The following is a 23,365-nucleotide window of genomic DNA, read 5'->3' as shown; positions in this document are numbered from 1 at the left end:
CCCCAATTGATCAATGATGATTGGTTCCATTCGGGGATATCCAGGATCGGCTTGAATTGGTAAATGATTGGAGTTGTCAACGGAAAATGATTTTTTAAATACGTCTTGCAAAGCCTCGCAGCACCTGTCACTTGCAATCGCCAAACCAAGTTCGTCACAAAGATCAATGTTCTTATTTTTTGGACCTATTTTTTTTTGGTTCTAATAACTTCCCCTGTACATTCTTTGGCATTACTGTCTGTTACATCTCATTATTATTGTGTTAAAACACGGAAAAACGAGCCCTTAGGTATCCACTTCTTTTCCTTATTTCATTGAATGAGGGTCTCGTAATGGCGGACTTGGTGTGTTTAGGTTGTATTAGAGGGACAATTATTCAGCTGCCCGCTCATAATAAGTTCACGTGCTACGTTACGCCAAACATGCGCATAAGAGTGTTCTCACACTTTTCATTTGGCCTATAGATGGCGCTGACTGTCACTCCTACTTCTAAATTCACATGTAAACCCAAAAAAGTGGATGGAGGGAAGGCCGCTGTGGTAGCTGAGTGGATAGAGCATCGAACGCGTTATTCGAGGTCGTAGGTTCGATTCCTGCTCACGGCTTACTATTTTTCATCCACTTTTCCTTCTTCCTAGTTACATTCCATTGTTTCTAATAACTTCCCCTGGACATTCCTTGGCATTACTGTCTGTTATATCTCATTATACTGTGTTAAAACACGGAAAAACGAGCCCTTAGGTATACACTTCTTTCCCTTATTTCATTGAACGAGGGTCTCGTAATGGCAGACTTGGTGTGTTTAGGTTGTATAAGAGGGACAATTAATCAGCTGCCCGCTCATAATAAGTTCACGCACTACGTGACGCCAAACATGTGCATAAGAGTGTTTTCACACTTGTCATTTGGCTTATAGATGGCGCTGACTGTCACTTCTATTTCTAATTCACATATAAACCCAAAAAAAGTGGATGGAGGGAAGGCGGTTGTGGTAGCTCAGTGGTTAGAGCATCGAACGCGTTATTCGAAGGTCATAGGTTCGATTCCTGCTCACGGCTGGTTATTTTTTCATCCACTTTTCTTTCTTCTTATTTACATTCCATTGGTTTAATAACTTGCCCTGTACATTCCTTGGCATTACTGTCTGTTAGATCTCATTAATAATGTGTTAAAACACGGAAAAACGAGCCCCTAGGTATACACTTCTTTCCCTTATTTCATTGAACAAGGGTCTCGTAATGGCATACTTGGTGTTTTCAGGTTGTATAAGAGGCACAATTAATCAGCTGCCTACTCATAATAAGTTCACGTGCTACGTGACGCCAAACATGCGCATAAGAGTGTTTTAACACTTGTCGTTTGGCTTATAGATGGCGCTGACTGTCACTCCTACTTCTAAATTTCCATATAAACCCAAAAGAGTGAATGGAGGGAAGGCCGCTGTGGTAGCTCAGTGACTCCACTTTCGGCTTCGGTGGGAGACGGACGTGTGATGGCTCGCTCCGTGCGAGGTGCTTCGGCGGCCGCTGCTGGCCGCGGTGTCAGGTTCCCTTCTGCACCATCGGATTACCGGTTTTTGTTGCCTACAGTGCCGTCGGGTGACAGTATGGAAGGGTTTGTGTTTCTGCACGGAGATTAGGAAAAAATACCATACCGGTTGGAAGATTTTCGGGCCCCGTTGGAAGAAGTGGAACTCATCATGGCGATCACTGGCATTGGAGCCTTCCAGATTAATCACATCTTGCCGGTGAAGATACGAAGCAAGGATGACAAAGAAGCATTACTCAAAACAGGTGGAATCTGAGTCAAGGGTGGCTTCCGTGCTATCATCGACCCTATCCAACATGATGTAACCGTGAAATTCCACTGGGTTGACTTTGCGGTCTCAAATGAGAGCATTCGACAAGAGTTAGGTGAGTTTTGTGAAGTTCTGGAGGTTTCCAACGACAACTGGACTGTCGCGGGCTTAGAACATGCGATATCGACGACGAGGGTGGTGCGACTGAAACTGAAGGAAGGCGTGGTGCTGGAAGACTTGCCGCACCTTTTTAAGATTGGAGGGGGCACCATCCTTCTTGTGGCCCCGGCTCAGTCTCCGCTTTGCTTGAGGTGTCACATGCAAGGATATATAAGATGCGACTGCCAGACTCCCCGCGGTGGTGTATGCTGAGCGTTTGGACATGAAAGTCAAGATTGCGTCAGGAGTTATGCCAGAGTTACGAAGACCGTTCTGCCAACAGACGACGCTCAAGATAATTTAATGGACGCTGAAGAGGCTGAGAAGTTGGCCCCTGGAAGCAACGCCGTGAGACCCGACGCCACGGTTCAGGCAACTGGAGAAGAGACAGCCGACGCGACAACACAAGACGGCAATAACTCAACGAAAGAATCCGAGGAGTTGGCCGCAACAGGCGGCCAGCAGGACATTCAAGAATCGATGGAGCAAGACATGGGTACCAGTGACGATATCGCCACGCCAGAAGCCAGCACAAAGTCTCCGGAAGCGACCACATGACGCGGCAAGCGTTACTGAGTGGAGAGCACGGAACGCAACCTAAAACGCCCGGAGCGTCAGTGGCATCGCGTCACGGGTGCTAAGAGTAAAAAATATGCCCTCGAAACCCGGTCGGCGTCATCGTCGTCTGTTCAGGGACAGGATCGAGACGCGTAAGACCCCGGTTTTCCCACTGCACGGTATACGAGACACGGTAAGAGCAGCATTGTAATTTTCATCTTTGTCATCAACATGGCTAGCATGACTGCGCCTTTACGCATTGGTACGCTGAATGTACGTGGTCTTGGAACGCGTCACAAACAGTACCAGTTGAAAGGCTTGATGCAAGAAAAAGACCTTGACTTGCTCGCGGTCCAGGAGACTAAAGTTAGTACTGAGGACGCGACTGATAGCTTGGTAGCAGGATTTTCATTGCGGGACAATGCGTGTGTGAGCTATGCAGTGGGAGCATCAGCCGGATGTTATATTTTTGTCAAGAACTCTCTTGGTATTGTAGTGGAATAGGTCAAAAGTTGCCTACATGGGCGTTTTGTTTTGTGTGACTTTTGTTACGGTAACACTAAATTCAGAGTTATCTCTGTATACGCACCTACAAATTCGAGAGACAGATGTTTGTTTTTTCGGGAAATGCAAGCGTACTTTGAATGTCAGAAATGTGTGATTCTGTTGAATGACTTCAATTGTGTTTTGACCCAAGAAGATTGCACGTATACTGCTAAATTAGGTGATGAAAGCGTTGGTTTGCTTAGAGACAGCCTTAATAAGTACTTTTTACATGACGTAGCTCTGTTTGCGATGGGTCGCAGTCGCCAACACTTCACACATTTTCAAGGTTCGAGTCACGCACGACTAGATCAAACATATGTTCGTTCTGAGATAGTACCTTTATGTCAGAACTATGACGTTTATGCAGTTTCCTTCAGTGATCATTGCTTAGTTTCGTTTGAGATAAGTAGAAAGTGCAAAAAAAGGTTGTATGGGAAACATGGAAACTGAATACTAAGATAATTACGCACGAAGGGTTTGTAGACAAGGCAAAGAAGGAATTCGAGAATTTTTTCAAAAACGCAGAAAGGAGTGCTACGGAAAGATGGGAATATTTTATGCAAAAAATAAAAATGAACGCAATAGAGTGCGGTTGCTACCTGCAGTATCAATTTCGAAAACAGGAACGTGAGCTACGGGCAGAGCTAAATGATTTGGTGAATATTGAAGCAGAAAACCCGGGCTTATTCACACATCAACTGCAGGTTGTCAAAAACAAAATTGAATGTCTTGAAGAAGATAAATATAAAGGTGCAATTATACGAGCAAGAGCTGAGAGATTTCTCGTGGGTGAAGCCTCGACAAAGCGAGCCTTGTCAGATGAAAAGGCATATGCGCGAGCTCACGACATACTAGAGGTAGAATGGAATGGTAAAATAATAAAAGAACATAAAGATATTACGAAAGCTTTTGAAAACTGTTATCGGGACTTGTTTGCTTATCGCGAACCAAAGGAGCCGCGTTTTTTAGATGAGTTCTTGAAAGAAATGCCGACGCCTAATGCTGAGAACACAAATTTATTGGAAATGTCTATTAGTATAGGGGAAATTCAGAAGGCTATCCATGATCTTGGCATGGGCAAATCACCTGGTCCAGATGGCATCAATGCCGCCTTTACAAGGCGTTCAAGGAGGATATGGCCGCCGCATTGCATGAGGTTTTTCAGTCTTAAGGTCGCGGAACTCTGCCTTCATCGTTTAATGGAGCACACACCGTGCTGATTCCTAAAGGGAAAGAGCAACATGTTTTACGCAAAGTGACAGGATACAGGCCAATCACGCTAAGAAACGTAGGTTATAAGGTGTTTATGAAAGTTCTAGCTAGGAGGTTGCAAGAAGTTATATACAAGTTGGTCGGGTCACATCAGACTTGCGGCAGCAAACGTAGCAGCATATTCACGAATATTCATGTTGTCAGGAGCATTTTGGAGTATTGTGACGCTGCGCTTCTAAAAGCAGCTATGTTGCAAATTGATCTAGCCAAGGCTTTCGACAAGGTTCCACACAATATTCTCTTCAAGCTAGCTGAGTACGTTGGTCTTGGTGCGATGCTATGTAAAGGTATTAGATTGGCATACAAAAGTTCAGCCACCAATTTAATTGTAAATAGAGAACTCTCACAACGCATACAAGTACTTTCCTCCGTGCGCCAGGGGTGTCCTTTAAGTCCTTTGCTCTTGGCTCTATTTTTAGAATCATTGTGTCAGAAAGTGATTCACCATGCAGGAATTAATGGTTTCAGGTTGCAGTCATGTGAAGTGCGTGTTTTGGCATACGCCGACGATATCGCTTTTTTTGCATTTGATAGAGAGAGTGTCACTTCGTTATTAAAAATCACTGAAAGGTTTTGTGACACGAGTGAAAGTTTAATGAACAAAGAGGAAAGCATTGGTTTATGACATGGTGATTGGGACCTTACGCCCAGTTCCTTTGGAAATATTCAGCGGCTCATGACGCCTAGTCGTTACTTAGGGGTACCATTGGACAGGTATCAAGACAGTAAAGCATTTTGGCTTGGAAAGGCAGAAGAACTGCGCGCGACCGCCGAAGGATGGGGCGCTTGTGGCTTATCAGTTTTCTCTCGGTCAGCTGTATGCAACGTGTTTCTGGCTGCTAAAATTATGTACCTTCTGCAAGTACTTAGTTGTAAGCGTAAAGTCATTCACAAAGTTCACAGGATATTCGCCACGTTCATCTGGAGCTCTACGTGGGAGAGAATATCTAGAACGAACTTGTTTCGGCGAGTTAAGCAAGGAGGGCTGTCTATGGGCCATCTGTTTCTTAACCAAGTAATATCACGTTTCCTGCTCATTAGAGACAAGAAAGACTCGTTTTTACGTTCTTTATTTCAAACAACGCTGTTACACCACATGTCTGACTTCTTTGTATCTTCAGACAGGCGAGAACGACACACCTTGTCGCCGTTCCTGCGCGAAGTTGTGTTCTGATATCGTTTCTTAAAGGCGAGGTTTTGATAGATTACCTAACTAATGTGAAAAGAAAGCGCCTTATGAAAGACCTAATACAGAAGGTCTTTCCTGTGCCCCTGTACCGTTCAAGGTATGAAAAATCTTATGGTCATGACATACCAAAGCGAGTGAAAAACATGTGTATACCACCAAATGTGAAAACCTTCTTTTTTAAACTTTATACGGGAACCTTGCCAGTAAAAACGTGGCTTGAAGAGAGAGGAATGTATGTACCATGGGGAAACAGCTGTCTCCTGTGTAACAAACCGGAGACCATTGAACATGTGTTTATTGATTGTAAGAACGCTATTTTCTTTTGGGACATTTTACAGAGGACTTTTAAAAAAGATTTACCTCTTATTTCATATGGAATTTGTTTTTTGCCTTGTGATAGTTCTGTGCAAAATTAGGATGTTATATTTTTACTTGGTCTTCATTCGGTTTGGCTTAGTATGCTATTGTACAGACACTGTGATGTGAGAGTTCTATCCGTTAATGAGTGTTTCGTGGAAGCTGTTATAAAATTGCGAGATGTGTATAGGAATACTGACTGTGTTGAAGATGTAATATCTTTGTTTGACGCGTTATCACGCATGAAACACGTGTGATACTGATTGTCATATTAGCTTGAGCTGTAGTCATGAAGGCAATAAAGAAAAAAAAGAAAAAGCTGTGGTAGCTCAGTGGCTAGAGTGTCGAACGCGTTATTCGAAGGTGGTAGGTTCGATTCCTGCTCGCGGCTGGTTATTTTTTCATCCACTTTTCTTTCTTCTTATTTACATTCCATTGGTTCTAATAACTTGCCCGGTACATTCCTTGGCATTACTGTCTGTTAGATCTCATTAATATTGTGTTAAAATACAGAAAAACGAGCCCTTAGGTATACCCTTCTTTCCCTTATTTCATTGAACGAGGGTCTCGTAATGGCAGACTTGGTGTGTTTAAGTTGTATAAGAGGGACAAATAATCAGCTGCCCGCTCATAATAAGTTCACGTGCTACGTCACGCCAAACATGCGCATAAGAGCGTTTTCACACTTGTCGTATGGCTTATAGATGGCGCTGACTGTCACTCCTACTTCTAAATTCACATATAAACCCAAAAAAGTGGATAGAGGGAAGCCGCTGTGGTAGCTCAGTGGTTAGAGCATTTAACGCGTTATTCGAAGGTCGTAGGTTTGATTCCTGCTCACGGCTGGTTATTTTTTCAACCACTTTTCTTTCTTCTTATTTACATTCCATTGGTTCTATTACCTTCCCCTGTACATTCCTTGGCATTACTATCTGTTAGATCTCATTATATTGTAATAAAACACGGAAAGACAACCTTTTAGGTATACACTTTCCCTTATTTCATTGAACGAGGGTCTCGTAATGGCAGACTTGGTGTGTTTAGGTTGTATAAGACGGACAATTAATCGCCTGCCCGCTCATAATATGTTCACGTGCTACGTGACGCCAAACATGTACATAACAGTGTTTTCACACTTGTCGTTTGCCTTATACATGGCGCTGACTGTCGCTCCTACTTATAAATTCACATATAAACCCAAAAAAGTGAATGGAGGGAAGGCCGCTGTGGTAGCTCAGTGGTTAGAACATCGAACGCGTTATTCGAAGGTCGCAGGTTCGATACCTCCTCACGGGTGGTTAATTTTTCATCCACTTTTCTTTCTTCTTATTTACATTCCATTGGTTCTAATAACTTTCCCTGTACATTTCTTGGCATTACTGTCTGTTAGATCTCATTATTATTGTGGTAAAACACGGAAAAACGAGCCCTTAGGTATACACTTATTTCCCTTATTTCACTGAACGAGGGTCTCGTAACGGCAGACTTGGTGTGTTTAGGTTGTATAAGAAGGACAAAAAATCAGCTGCCCGCTCAAAATCTGTTCACGTGCTACGTGACGCCAAACATGCGCATAAGAGTGTTTTCACACTTGTCGTTTGGCTTATAGATGGCGCTGACTGTCACTCCCACTTCTGAATTAACATATATACCCAAAAAACTGAATGAAGGGAAAGCCGCTGTGGTAGCTCGGTGGTTAGAGCATCGAATGCGGTATTCGAAGGTCGTAGGTTCGATTCCTGCTCATGGCTGGTTATTTTTTCATCATCTTTTCTTTCTTCTTATTTACATTCCATTGGTTCTAATAACTTCCTCTGTACATTCCTTGGCATTACTGTCTGTTAGATCTCATTATATTGTAATAAAACACGGAAAGACGACCTTTTAGGTATACACTTTCCCTTATTTCATTGAACGAGGGTCTCGTAATGGCAGACTTGGTGTGTTTAGGTTGTATAAGACGGACAATTAATCGCCTGCCCGCTCATAATATGTTCACGTGCTACGTGACGCCAAACATGTACATAACAGTGTTTTCACACTTGTCGTTTGCCTTATACATGGCGCTGACTGTCGCTCCTACTTATAAATTCACATATAAACCCAAAAAAGTGAATGGAGGGAAGGCCGCTGTGGTAGCTCATTGGTTAGAACATCGAACGCGTTATTCGAAGGTCGCAGGTTCGATACCTCCTCACGGGTGGTTAATTTTTCATCCACTTTTCTTTCTTCTTATTTACATTCCATTGGTTCTAATAACTTTCCCTGTTCATTTCTTGGCATTACTGTCTGTTAGATCTCATTATTATTGTGGTAAAACACGGAAAAACGAGCCCTTAGGTATACACTTATTTCCCTTATTTCACTGAACGAGGGTCTCGTAATGGCAGACTTGGTGTGTTTAGGTTGTATAAGAAGGACAAAAAATCAGCTGCCCGCTCAAAATCTGTTCACGTGCTACGTGACGCCAAACATGCGCATAAGAGTGTTTTCACACTTGTCGTTTGGCTTATAGATGGCGCTGACTGTCACTGCCACTTCTGAATTCACATATAAACCCAAAAAACTGGATGGAGGGAAAGCCGCTGTTTTAGTTCGGTGGTTAGAGCATCGAATGCGTTATTCGAAGGTCGTATGTTCGATACCTGCTCATGGCTGGTTAATTTTTCATCAACTCTTCTTTCTTCTTATTTACATTTCATTGGTTCTAATAACTTCCTCTGTACATTCCTTGGCATTACTGTCTGTTAGATCTCACTAATATTGTGTTAAAACACGGAAACACGAGCCCTATGGGATACACTTGTCTCCTTTATTTCATTGAACGAGGGTCTTGTAATGGCAGACTTGGTGTGTTTAAGTTGTATAAGAGAGACAATTAATCAGCTGCCCGCTCATAATAAGTTCACGTGCTACGTCACGCCAAACATGCGCATAAGAGCGTTTTCACACTGGTCGTTTGGCTTATAGATGGCGCTGACTGTCACTCCTACTTCTAAATTCACATATAAACCCAAAAAAGTGGATGGAGGGAAGGCCGCTGTGGTAGCTCAGTGGTTAGAGCATTTAACGCGTTATTCGAAGGTCGTAGGTTCGATTCCTGCTCACGGCTGGTTATTTTTTCAACCACTTTTCTTTCTTCTTATTTACATTCCATTGGTTCTATTACCTTCCCCTGTACATTCCTTGGCATTACTATCTGTTAGATCTCATTATTATTGTGTTAAAACCACCCCGCCACGGTGGTCTAGTGGCTATGGTACTCAGCTGCTGACCCGCAGGGCGCGGGTTCGAATCCCGGCTGCGGCGGCTGCATTTCCGATGGAGGTGGAAATGTTGTAGGCCCGTGTGCTCATATTTGGGTGCACGTTAAAGAACCCCAGGTGGTCTAAATTTCCTGAGCCCTCCACTACGGCGTCTCTAATAATCATATTGTGGTTTTGAGACGTTAAACCCACATATCATCATACTGTGTTAAAACACGGAAAATCGAGCTTTTAGGTATACACTTCTTTCTCTTATTTCATTGAACGAGGGTCTCGTAATGGCAGACTTGGTGTGTTTAGGTTGTATAAGAGGGACAATTAATCAGCTGCCCGCTCGTAATAGGTTCACGTGCTACGTGACGCCAAACATTCGCATAAGAGTGTTTTCAAACTTGTCGTTTGGCTTATAGATGGCGCTGACTGTCACTCCTACTTCTAAATCCACATATAAACCCAAAAAAGTGGATGGAGGGAAAGCCGCTGTTTTCGCTCGGTGGTCAGAGCATCGAACGCGCTATTCGAAGGTCGTTGGTTCGATTCCTGCTCACGGCTGGTTATTTTTTCATCCACTTTTCTTCATTCCTATTTACCTTCCATTGTTTCTAATAACTTCCCCTGTACATTCCTTGGCAATACTGTCTGTTAGATCTCTATAATATTGTAATAAAACACGGAAAGACGAGCCCTTAGGTATACACTTCTCTCCCTTATTTCATTGAACGAGGGTCTCGTAATGACAGACTTGGTGCGTTTAGGTTGTACAAGAAGGACAAATAATCAGCTGCCCGCTCAAAATCTGTTCACGTGCTACGTGACGCCAAACATGCGCATAAGAGTGTTTTCACACTTGTCGTTTGGCTTATAGATGGCGCTGACTGTCACTGCCACTTCTGAATTCACATATAAACCCAAAAAACTGGATGGAGGGAAAGCCGCTGTTTTCGCTCGGTGGTTAGAGCATCGAATGCGTTATTCGAAGGTCGTATGTTCGATACCTGCTCATGGCTGCCTAATTTTTCATCAACTTTTCTTTCTTCTTATTTACATTTCATTGGTTCTAATAACTTCCTCTGTACATTCTTTGGCATTACTGTCTGTTAGATCTCACTAATATTGTGTTAAAACACGGAAAAACGAGCCCTATGGGATACACTTGTCTCCTTTATTTCATTGAACGAGGGTCTTGTAATGGCAGACTTGGTGTGTTTAAGTTGTATAAGAGAGACAATTAATCAGCTGCCCGCTCATAATAAGTTCACGTGCTACGTCACGCCAAACATGCGCATAAGAGCGTTTTCACACTGGTCGTTTGGCTTATAGATGGCGCTGACTGTCACTCCCACTTCTGAATTCACATATAAACCCAAAAAACTGGATGGAGGGAAAGCCGCTGTGGTAGCTCGGTGGTTAGAGCATTGAATGCGTTATTCGAAGGTCGTAGGTTCGATTCCTGCTCATGGCTGGTTATTTTTTCATCATATTTTCTTTCTTCTTATTTACATTCCATTGGTTCTAATAACTTCCCCTGTACATTCCTTGGCATTACTGTCTGTTAGATCTCAATATTATTGTAATAAAACACGGAAAGACGAGCCCCTAGGTAAACACTTCTTTCCCTTATTTCATTGAACGAGGGTCTCGTAAAGGCAGACTTGGTGTGTTTAGGTTGTATAAGAGGGACAATTAATCAGCTGCCCGCTCATAATAAGTTCACGTGCTACGTGACGCCAAACATGCGCATAAGAGTGTTTTTACACTTGTCGTTTGGCTTATAGATGGCGCTGACTGTCACTCCTACTTCTAAATTCCATATAAACCTAAAAAAGTGAATGGAGGGAAGGCCGCTGTGGTAGCTCAGTGGTTAGAGCATCGAATGCGTTATTCGAAGGTCATAGGTTCCATTCCTGCTCACGGCTGGCTATTTTTCATCCACTTTCCTTTCTTCTTATTTACATTCCATTGGTTCTAATAACTTCCCCTGTACATTCTTTGGCATTACTGTCTGTTACATCTCATTATTATTGTGTTAAAACACTGAAAAACGAGCCCTTAGGTATACACTTCTTTCCCTTATTTCATTGAACTAGGGTCTCGTAATGGCAGACTTGTTGTGTTTAGGTTGTATAAGTGGGACAATTAATCAGCTGCCCGCTCATAATAGGTTCACGTGCTACGTGACGCAAAACATGCGCACAAGAGTGTTTTCACACTTGTCGTTTGGCTTATAGATGGCGCTGGCTGTCACTCCTACTTCTAAATTAACACATAAACCCAAAAAAGTGGATGGAGGGAAGGCCGCTGTGGTAGCTCAGTGGTTAGAGCATCGAATGTGTTATTCGAAGGTCATAGGTTTCATTCCTGCTCACGGCTGGCTATTTTTCATCCACTTTCCTTTCTTCTTATTTACATTCCATTGGTTCTAATAACTTCCCCTGTACATTCTTTGGCATTACTGTCTGTTACATCTCATTATTATTGTGTTAAAACACGGAAAAACGAGCCCTTAGGTATCCACTTCTTTTCCTTATTTCATTGAATGAGGGTCTCGTAATGGCGGACTTGGTGTGTTTAGGTTGTATAAGAGGGACAATTAATCAGCTGCCCGCTCATAATAAGTTCACGTGCTACGTTACGCCAAACATGCGCATAAGAGTGTTCTCACACTTTTCATTTGGCCTATAGATGGCGCTGACTGTCACTCCTACTTTTAAATTCACATGTAAACCCAAAAAAGTGGATGGAGGGAAGGCCGCTGTGGTAGCTGAGTGGATAGAGCATCGAACGCGTTATTCGAGGTCGTAGGTTCGATTCCTGCTCACGGCTTATTATTTTTCATCCACTTTTCCTTCTTCCTAGTTACATTCCATTGTTTCTAATAACTTCCCCTGGACATTCCTTGGCATTACTGTCTGTTATATCTCAGTATACTGTGTTAAAACACGGAAAAACGAGCCCTTAGGTATACACTTCTTTCCCTTATTTCATTGAACGAGGGTCTCGTAATGGCAGACTTGGTGTGTTTAGGTTGTATAAGAGGGACAATTAATCAGCTGCCCGCTCATAATAAGTTCACGCACTACGTGACGCCAAACATGTGCATAAGAGTGTTTTCACACTTGTCATTTGGCTTATAGATGGCGCTGACTGTCACTTCTATTTCTAATTCACATATAAACCCAAAAAAAGTGGATGGAGGGAAGGCTGTTGTGGTAGCTCAGTGGTTAGAGCATCGAACGCGTTATTCGAAGGTCATAGGTTCGATTCCTGCTCACGGCTGGTTATTTTTTCATCCACTTTTCTTTCTTCTTATTTACATTCCATTGGTTTAATAACTTGCCCTGTACATTCCTTGGCATTACTGTCTGTTAGATCTCATTAATAATGTGTTAAAACACGGAAAAACGAGCCCCTAGGTATACACTTCTTTCCCTTATTTCATTGAACAAGGGTCTCGTAATGGCATACTTGGTGTTTTCAGGTTGTATAAGAGGCACAATTAATCAGCTGCCTACTCATAATAAGTTCACGTGCTACGTGACGCCAAACATGCGCATAAGAGTGTTTTAACACTTGTCGTTTGGCTTATAGATGGCGCTGACTGTCACTCCTACTTCTAAATTTCCATATAAACCCAAAAGAGTGAATGGAGGGAAGGCCGCTGTGGTAGCTCAGTGACTCCACTTTCGGCTTCGGTGGGAGACGGACGTGTGATGGCTCGCTCCGTGCGAGGTGCTTCGGCGGCCGCTGCTGGCCGCGGTGTCAGGTTCCCTTCTGCACCATCGGATTACCGGTTTTTGTTGCCTACAGTGCCGTCGGGTGACAGTATGGAAGGGTTTGTGTTTCTGCACGGAGATTAGGAAAAAATACCATACCGGTTGGAAGATTTTCGGGCCCCGTTGGAAGAAGTGGAACTCATCATGGCGATCACTGGCATTGGAGCCTTCCAGATTAATCACATCTTGCCGGTGAAGATACGAAGCAAGGATGACAAAGAAGCATTACTCAAAACAGGTGGAATCTGAGTCAAGGGTGGCTTCCGTGCTATCATCGACCCTATCCAACATGATGTAACCGTGAAATTCCACTGGGTTGACTTTGCGGTCTCAAATGAGAGCATTCGACAAGAGTTAGGTGAGTTTGGTGAAGTTCTGGAGGTTTCCAACGACAACTGGACTGTCGCGGGCTTAGAACATGCGATATCGACGACGAGGGTGGTGCGACTGAAACTGAAGGAAGGCGTGGTGCTAGAAGACTTGCCGCACCTTTTTAAGATTGGAGGGGGCACCATCCTTCTTGTGGCCCCGGCTCAGTCTCCGCTTTGCTTGAGGTGTCACATGCAAGGATATATAAGATGCGACTGCCAGACTCCCCGCGGTGGTGTATGCTGAGCGTTTGGACATGAAAGTCAAGATTGCGTCAGGAGTTATGCCAGAGTTACGAAGACCGTTCTGCCAACAGACGACGCTCAAGATAATTTAATGGACGCTGAAGAGGCTGAGAAGTTGGCCCCTGGAAGCAACGCCGTGAGACCCGACGCCACGGTTCAGGCAACTGGAGAAGAGACAGCCGACGCGACAACACAAGACGGCAATAACTCAACGAAAGAATCCGAGGAGATGGCCGCAACAGGCGGCCAGCAGGACATTCAAGAATCGATGGAGCAAGACATGGGTACCAGTGACGATATCGCCACGCCAGAAGCCAGCACAAAGTCTCCGGAAGCGACCACATGACGCGGCAAGCGTTACTGAGTGGAGAGCACGGAACGCAACCTAAAACGCCCGGAGCGTCAGTGGCATCGCGTCACGGGTGCTAAGAGTAAAAAATATGCCCTCGAAACCCGGTCGGCGTCATCGTCGTCTGTTCAGGGACAGGATCGAGACGCGTAAGACCCCGGTTTTCCCACTGCACGGTATACGAGACACGGTAAGAGCAGCATTGTAATTTTCATCTTTGTCATCAACATGGCTAGCATGACTGCGCCTTTACGCATTGGTACGCTGAATGTACGTGGTCTTGGAACGCGTCACAAACAGTACCAGTTGAAAGGCTTGATGCAAGAAAAAGACCTTGACTTGTTCGCGGTCCAGGAGACTAAAGTTAGTACTGAGGACGCGACTGATAGCTTGGTAGCAGGATTTTCATTGCGGGACAATGCGTGTGTGAGCTATGCAGTGGGAGCATCAGCCGGATGTTATATTTTTGTCAAGAACTCTCTTGGTATTGTAGTGGAATAGGTCAAAAGTTGCCTACATGGGCGTTTTGTTTTGTGTGACTTTTGTTACGGTAACACTAAATTCAGAGTTATCTCTGTATACGCACCTACAAATTCGAGAGACAGATGTTTGTTTTTTCGGGAAATGCAAGCGTACTTTGAATGTCAGAAATGTGTGATTCTGTTGAATGACTTCAATTGTGTTTTGACCCAAGAAGATTGCACGTATACTGCTAAATTAGGTGATGAAAGCGTTGGTTTGCTTAGAGACAGCCTTAATAAGTACTTTTTACATGACGTAGCTCTGTTTGCGATGGGTCGCAGTCGCCAACACTTCACACATTTTCAAGGTTCGAGTCACGCACGACTAGATCAAACATATGTTCGTTCTGAGATAGTACCTTTATGTCAGAACTATGACGTTTATGCAGTTTCCTTCAGTGATCATTGCTTAGTTTCGTTTGAGATAAGTAGAAAGTGCAAAAAAAGGTTGTATGGGAAACATGGAAACTGAATACTAAGATAATTGCGCACGAAGGGTTTGTAGACAAGGCAAAGAAGGAATTCGAGAATTTTTTCAAAAACGCAGAAAGGAGTGCTACGGAAAGATGGGAATATTTTATGCAAAAAATAAAAATGAACGCAATAGAGTGCGGTTGCTACCTACAGTATCAATTTCGAAAACAGGAACGTGAGCTACGGGCAGAGCTAAATGATTTGGTGAATATTGAAGCAGAAAACCCGGGCTTATTCACACATCAACTGCAGGTTGTCAAAAACAAAATTGAATGTCTTGAAGAAGATAAATATAAAGGTGCAATTATACGAGCAAGAGCTGAGAGATTTCTCGTGGGTGAAGCCTCGACAAAGCGAGCCTTGTCAGATGAAAAGGCATATGCGCGAGCTCACGACATACTAGAGGTAGAATGGAATGGTAAAATAATAAAAGAACATAAAGATATTACGAAAGCTTTTGAAAACTGTTATCGGGACTTGTTTGCTTATCGCGAACCAAAGGAGCCGCGTTTTTTAGATGAGTTCTTGAAAGAAATGCCGACACTTAATGCTGAGAACACAAATTTATTGGAAATGTCTATTAGTATAGGGGAAATTCAGAAGGCTATCCATGATCTTGGCATGGGCAAATCACCTGGTCCAGATGGCATCAATGCCGCCTTTACAAGGCGTTCAAGGAGGATATGGCCGCCGCATTGCATGAGGTTTTTTCAGTCTTAAGGTCGCGGAACTCTGCCTCCATCGTTTAATGGAGCACACACCGTGCTGATTCCTAAAGGGAAAGAGCAACATGTTTTACGCAAAGTGACAGGATACAGGCCAATCACGCTAAGAAACGTAGGTTATAAGGTGTTTATGAAAGTTCTAGCTAGGAGGTTGCAAGAAGTTATATACAAGTTGGTCGGGTCACATCAGACTTGCGGCATCAAACGTAGCAGCATATTCACGAATATTCATGTTGTCAGGAGCATTTTGGAGTATTGTGACGCTGCGCTTCTAAAAGTAGCTATGTTGCAAATTGATCTAGCCAAGGCTTTCGACAAGGTTCCACACAATATACTCTTCAAGCTAGCTGAGTACGTTGGTCTTGGTGCGATATTATGTAAAGGTATTAGATTGGCATACAAAAGTTCAACCACCAATTTAATTTTAAATAGAGAACTCTCACAACGCATACAAGTACTTTCCTCCGTGCGCCAGGGGTGTCCTTTAAGTCCTTTGCTCTTGGCTCTATTTTTAGAATCATTGTGTGAGAAAGTGATTCACCATGCAGGAATTAATGGTTTCAGGTTGCAGTCATGTGAAGTGCGTGTTTTTGCATACGCCGACGATATCGCTTTTTTTGCATTTGATAGAGAGAGTGTCACTTCGTTATTAAAAATCACTGAAAGGTTTTGTGACACGAGTGAAAGTTTAATGAACAAAGAGGAAAGCATTGGTTTATGACATGGTGATTGGGACCTTACGCCCAGTTCCTTTGGAAATATTCAGCGGCTCATGACGCCTAGTCGTTACCTAGGGGTACCATTGGACAGGTATCAAGACAGTAAAGCATTTTGGCTTGGAAAGGCAGAAGAACTGCGCGCGACCGCCGAAGGATGGGGCGCTCGTGGCTTATCAGTTTTCTCTCGGTCAGCTGTATGGAACGTGTTTCTGGCTGCTAAAATTATGTACCTTCTGCAAGTACTTAGTTGTAAGCGTAAAGTCATTCACAAAGTTCACAGGATATTCGCCACGTTCATCTGGAGCTCTACGTGGGAGAGAATATCTAGAACGAACTTGTTTCGGCGAGTTAAGCAAGGAGGGCTGTCTATGGGCCATCTGTTTCTTAACCAAGTAATATCACGTTTCCTGCTCATTAGAGACAAGAAAGACTCGTTTTTACGTTCTTTATTTCAAACAACGCTGTTACACCACATGTCTGACTTCTTTGTATCTTCAGACAGGCGAGAACGACACACCTTGTCGCCGTTCCTGCGCGAAGTTGTGTTCTCATATCGTTTCTTAAAGGCGAGGTTTTGATAGATTACCTAACTAATGTGAAAAGAAAGCGCCTTATGAAAGACCTAATACAGAAGGTCTTTCCTGTGCCCCTGTACCGTTCAAGGTATGAAAAATCTTATGGTCATGACCTACCAAAGCGAGTGAAAAACATGTGTATACCACCAAATGTGAAAACCTTCTTTTTTAAACTTTATACGGGAACCTTGCCAGTAAAAACGTGGCTTGAAGAGAGAGGAATGTATGTTCCATGGGGAAACAGCTGTCTCCTGTGTAACAAACCGGAGACCATTGAACATGTGTTTATTGATTGTAAGAACGCTATTTTCTTTTGGGACATTTTACAGAGGACTTTAAAAAAAGATTTACCTCTTATTTCATATGGAATTTGTTTTTTGCCTTGTGATAGTTCTGTGCAAAATTAGGATGTTATATTTTTACTTGGTCTTCATTCGGTTTGGCTTAGTATGCTATTGTACAGACACTGTGATGTGAGAGTTCTATCCGTTAATGAGTGTTTCGTGGAAGCTGTTATAAAATTGCGAGATGTGTATAGGAATACTGACTGTGTTGAAGATGTAATATCTTTGTTTGACGCGTTATCACGCATGAAACACGTGTGATACTGATTGTCATATTAGCTTGACCTGTAGTCATGAAGGCAATAAAAAAAAAAGAAAAAGCTGTGGTAGCTCAGTGGCTAGAGCGTCGAACGCGTTATTCGAAGGTGGTAGGTTCGATTCCTGCTCGCGGCTGGTTATTTTTTCATCCACTTTTCTTTCTACTTATTTACATTCCATTGGTTCTAATAACTTGCCCGGTACATTCCTTGGCATTACTGTCTGTTAGATCTCATTATTATTGTGTTAAAATACAGAAAAACGAGCCCTTAGGTATACCCTTCTTTCCCTTATTTCATTGAACGAGGGTCTCGTAATGGCAGACTTGGTGTGTTTAATTTGTATAAGAGGGACAAATAATCAGCTGCCCGCTCATAATAAGTTCACGTGCTACGTCACGCCAAACATGCGCATAAGAGCGTTTTCACACTTGTCGCATGGCTTATAGATGGCGCTGACTGTCACTCCTACTTCTAAATTCACATATAAACCCAAAAAAGTGGATGGAGGGAAGCCGCTGTGGTAGCTCAGTGGTTAGAGCATTTAACGCGTTATTCGAAGGTCGTAGGTTTGATTCCTGCTCACGGCTGGTTATTTTTTCAACCACTTTTCTTTCTTCTTATTTACATTCCATTGGTTCTATTACCTTCCCCTGTACATTCCTTGGCATTACTATCTGTCAGATCTCATTATCATTGTGTTAAAACCGCCCCGCCGCGGTGATCTAGTGGCTATGGTACTCGGCTGCTGACCCGCAGGGCGCGGGTTCGAATCCCGGCTACGGCAGCTGCATTTTCGATGGAGGTGGAAATGTTGTAGGCCCGTGTGCTCAGATTTGGGTGCACGTTAAAGAACCCCAGGTGGTCTAAATTTCCAGAGCCCTCCAATACAGCGTCTCTATAATCATATAGTGGTTTTGAGACGTTAAACCCACATATCATCATACTGTATTAAAACACGAAAAATCGAGCTTTTAGGTATACACTTCTTTCTCTTATTTCAATGAACGAGGGTCTCGTAATGGCAGACTTGGTGTGTTTAGCTTATATAAGAGGGACAATTAATCAACTGCCCGCTCATAATAAGTTCACGTGCTACGTGACGCCAAACATGCGCATAAGAGTGTTTTCACACTTGTCGTTTGGCTTAAAAATGGCGCTGACTGTCACTCCCACTTCTGAATTAACATATAAACCCAAAAAACTGAATGAAGGGAAAGCCGCTGTGGTAGCTCGGTGGTTAGAGCATCGAATGCGGTATTCGAAGGTCGTAGGTTCGATTCCTGCTCATGGCTGGTTATTTTTTCATCATCTTTTCTTTCTTCTTATTTACATTCCATTGGTTCTAATAACTTCCTCTGTACATTCCTTGGCATTACTGTCTGTTAGATCTCATTATATTGTAATAAAACACGGAAAGACGACCTTTTAGGTATACACTTTCCCTTATTTCATTGAACGAGGGTCTCGTAATGGCAGACTTGGTGTGTTTAGGTTGTATAAGACGGACAATTAATCGCCTGCCCGCTCATAATATGTTCACGTGCTACGTGACGCCAAACATGTACATAACAGTGTTTTCACACTTGTCGTTTGCCTTATACATGGCGCTGACTGTCGCTCCTACTTATAAATTCACATATAAACCCAAAAAAGTGAATAGAGGGAAGGCCGCTGTGGTAGCTCAGTGGTTAGAACATCGAACGCGTTATTCGAAGGTCGCAGGTTCGATACCTCCTCACGGGTGGTTAATTTTTCATCCACTTTTCTTTCTTCTTATTTACATTCCATTGGTTCTAATAACTTTCCCTGTACATTTCTTGGCATTACTGTCTGTTAGATCTCATTATTATTGTGGTAAAACACGGAAAAACGAGCCCTTAGGTATACACTTATTTCCCTTATTTCACTGAACGAGGGTCTCGTAATGGCAGACTTGGTGTGTTTAGGTTGTATAAGAAGGACAAATAATCAGCTGCCCGCTCAAAATCTGTTCACGTGCTACGTGACGCCAAACATGCGCATAAGAGTGTTTTCACACTTGTCGTTTGGCTTATAGATGGCGCTGACTGTCACTGCCACTTCTGAATTCACATATAAACCCAAAAAACTGGGACGAGGGAAAGCCGCTGTTTTAGCTCGGTGGTTAGAGCATCGAATGCGTTATTCGAAGGTCGTATGTTCGATACCTGCTCATGGCTGGTTAATTTTTCATCAACTCTTCTTTCTTCTTATTTACATTTCATTGGTTCTAATAACTTCCTCTGTACATTCCTTGGCATTACTGTCTGTTAGATCTCACTAATATTGTGTTAAAACACGGAAAAACGAGCCCTATGGGATACACTTGTCTCCTTTATTTCATTGAACGAGGGTCTTGTAATGGCAGACTTGGTGTGTTTAAGTTGTATAAGAGAGACAATTGATCAGCTGCACGCTCATAATAAGTTCACGTGCTACGTCACGCCAAACATGCGCATAAGAGCGTTTTCACACTGGTCGTATGGCTTATAGATGGCGCTGACGGTCACTCCTACTTCTAAATTCACATATAAACCCAAAAAAGTGGATGGAGGGAAGGCCGCTGTGGTAGCTCAGTGGTTAGAGCATTTAACGCGTTATTCGAAGGTCGTAGGTTCGATTCCTGCTCACGGCTGGTTATTTTTTCAACCACTTTTCTTTCTTCTTATTTACATTCCATTGGTTCTATTACCTTCCCCTGTACATTCCTTGGCATTACTATCTGTTAGATCTCATTATTATTGTGTTAAAACCACCCCGCCGCGGTGGTCTAGTGGCTATGGTACTCAGCTGCTGACCCGCAGGGCGCGGGTTCGAATCCCAGCTGCGGCGGCTGCATTTCCGATGGAGGTGGAAATGTTGGAGGCCCGTGTGCTCATATTTGGGTGCACGTTAAAGAACCCCAGGTGGTCTAAATTTCCTGAGCCCTCCACTACGGCGTCTCTAATAATCATATTGTGGTTTTGAGATGTTAAACCCACTTATCATCATACTGTGTTAAAACACGGAAAATCGAGCTTTTAGGTATACACTTCTTTCTCTTATTTCATTGAACGAGGGTCTCGTAATGGCAGACTTGGTGTGTTTAGGGTGTATAAGAGGGAGAATTAATCAGCTGCCCGCTCGTAATAGGTTCACGTGCTACGTGACGCCAAACATTCGCATAAGAGTGTTTTCAAACTTGTCGTTTGGCTTATAGATGGCGCTGACTGTCACTCCTACTTCTAAATCCACATATAAACCCAAAAAAGTGGATGGCGGGAAAGCCGCTGTGGTAGTTCAGTGGTCAGAGCATCGAACGCGCTATTCGAAGGTCGTTGGTTCGATTCCTGCTCACGGCTGGTTATTTTTTCATCCACTTTTCTTCATTCCTATTTACATTCCATTGTTTCTAATAACTTCCCCTGTAAATTCCTTGGCAATACTGTCTGTTAGATCTCTATAATATTGTAATAAAACACGGAAAGACGAGCCCTTAGGTATACACTTCTCTCCCTTATTTCATTGAACGAGGGTCTCGTAATGGCAGACTTGGTGTGTTTAGGTTGTATAAGAAGGACAAATAATCAGCTGCCCGCTCAAAATCTGTTCACGTGCTACGTGACGCCAAACATGCGCATAAGAGTGTTTTCACACTTGTCGTTTGGCTTATAGATGGCGCTGACTGTCACTGCCACTTCTGAATTCACATATAAACCCAAAAAACTGGATGGAGGGAAAGCCGCTGTTTTAGCTCGGTGGTTAGAGCATCGAATGCGTTATTCGAAGGTCGTATGTTCGATACCTGCTCATGGCTGGTTAATTTTTCATCAACTTTTCTTTCTTCTTATTTACATTTCATTGGTTCTAATAACTTCCTCTGTACATTCCTTGGCATTACTGTCTGTTATATCTCACTAATATTGTGTTAAAACACGGAAAAACGAGCCCTATGGGATATACTTGTCTCCTTTATTTCATTGAACGAGGGTCTTGTAATGGCAGACTTGGTGTGTTTAAGTTGTATAAGAGAGACAATTAATCAGCTGCCCGCTCATAATAAGTTCACGTGCTACGTCACGCCAAACATGCGCATAAGAGCGTTTTCACACTGGTCGTTTGGCTTATAGATGGCGCTGACTGTCACTCCTACTTCTAAATTCACATATAAACCCAAAAAAGTGGATGGAGGGAAGGCCGCTATGGTAGCTCAGTGGTTAGAGCATTTAACGCGTTATTCGAAGGTCGTAGGTTCGATTCCTGCTCACGGCTGGTTATTTTTTCAACCACTTTTCTTTCTTCTTATTTACATTCCATTGGTTCTATTACCTTCCCCTGTACATTCCTTGGCATTACTATCTGTTAGATCTCATTATTATTGTGTTAAAACCACCCCGCCGCGGTGGTCTAGTGGCTATGGTACTCAGCTGCTGACCCGCAGGACGCGGTTTCGAATCTTGGCGGCGGCGGCTGCATTTCCTATGGAGGTGGAAATGTTGTAGGCCCGTGTGCTCATATTTGGGTGCACGTTAAAGAACCCCAGGTGCTCTAAATTTCCTGAGCCCTCCACTACGGCGTCTCTAATAATCATATTGTGGTTTTGAGACGTTAAACCCACATATCATCATACTGTGTTAAAACACGGAAAATCGAGCTTTTAGGTATACACTTCTTTCTCTTATTCCATTGAACGAGGGTCTCGTAATGGCAGACTTGGTGTGTTTAGGTTGTATAAGAGGGACAATTAATCAGCTGCCCGCTCGTAATAGGTTCACGTGCTACGTGACGCCAAACATTCGCATAAGAGTGTTTTCAAACTTGTCGTTTGGCTTATAGATGGCGCTGACTGTCACTCCTACTTCTAAATCCACATATGAACCCAAAAAAGTGGATGGCGGGAAAGCCGCTGTGGTAGTTCAGTGGTCAGAGCATCGAACGCGCTATTCGAAGGTCGTTGGTTCGATTCCTGCTCACGGCTGGTTATTTTTTCATCCACTTTTCTTCATTCCTATTTACATTCCATTGGTTCTAATAACTTCCCCTGTACATTCCTTGGCAATACTGTCTGTTAGATCTCTATAATATTGTAATAAAACACGGAAAGACAAGCCCTTAGGTATACACTTCTCTCCCTTATTTCATTGAACGAGGGTCTCGTATTGGCAGACTTGGTGTGTTTAGGTTGTATAAGAGGGACAATTATTCTGCTGCCCGCTCATAATAAGTTCACGTGCTACGTGACGCCAAACATGCGCATAAGAGTGTTTTCACACTTGTCGTTTGGCCTATAGATGGCGCTGACTGTCACTCCTACTTCTAAATTCACATATAAACCCAAAAAATTGGATGGAGGGAAGGCCGCTGTGGTAGCTCAGTAGTTAGAACATCGAACGCGTTATTCGAAGGTCGAAGGTTCGATTCCTCCTCACGGGTGGTTAATTTTTCATCCACTTTTCTTTCTTCTTATTTACATTACATTGGTTCTAATAACTTCCCCTGTACATTCCTTGGCATTACTGTCTGTTATATATCATTAATATTCTATTAAAACACGGAAAAACGAGCCCTTAGGTATACACTTCTCTCCCTTATTTCATTGAACGAGGGTCTCGTAATGGCAGACTTGGTGTGTTTAGGTTGTATAAGAGGGACAATAATTTGGCTGCCCGCTCATAATAAGTTAACGTGCTACGCGACGCCAAACATGCGCATAAGAGTGTTTTCACACTTGTCTTTTGGCTTAAAGATGGCGCTGACTGTCACTCCCACTTCTGAATTAACATATAAACCCAAAAACTGGATGGAGGGAAAGCCGCTGTGGTAGCTCGGTGGTTAGAGCATTGAATGCGTTATTCGAAGGTCGTAGGTT

The sequence above is a fragment of the Rhipicephalus microplus genome, chromosome 8, assembly GCF_043290135.1.
Source record: "Rhipicephalus microplus isolate Deutch F79 chromosome 8, USDA_Rmic, whole genome shotgun sequence".
Taxonomy (NCBI): Eukaryota; Metazoa; Arthropoda; class Arachnida; order Ixodida; family Ixodidae; genus Rhipicephalus; species Rhipicephalus microplus.
This window is presented reverse-complemented; position numbering follows the sequence as displayed.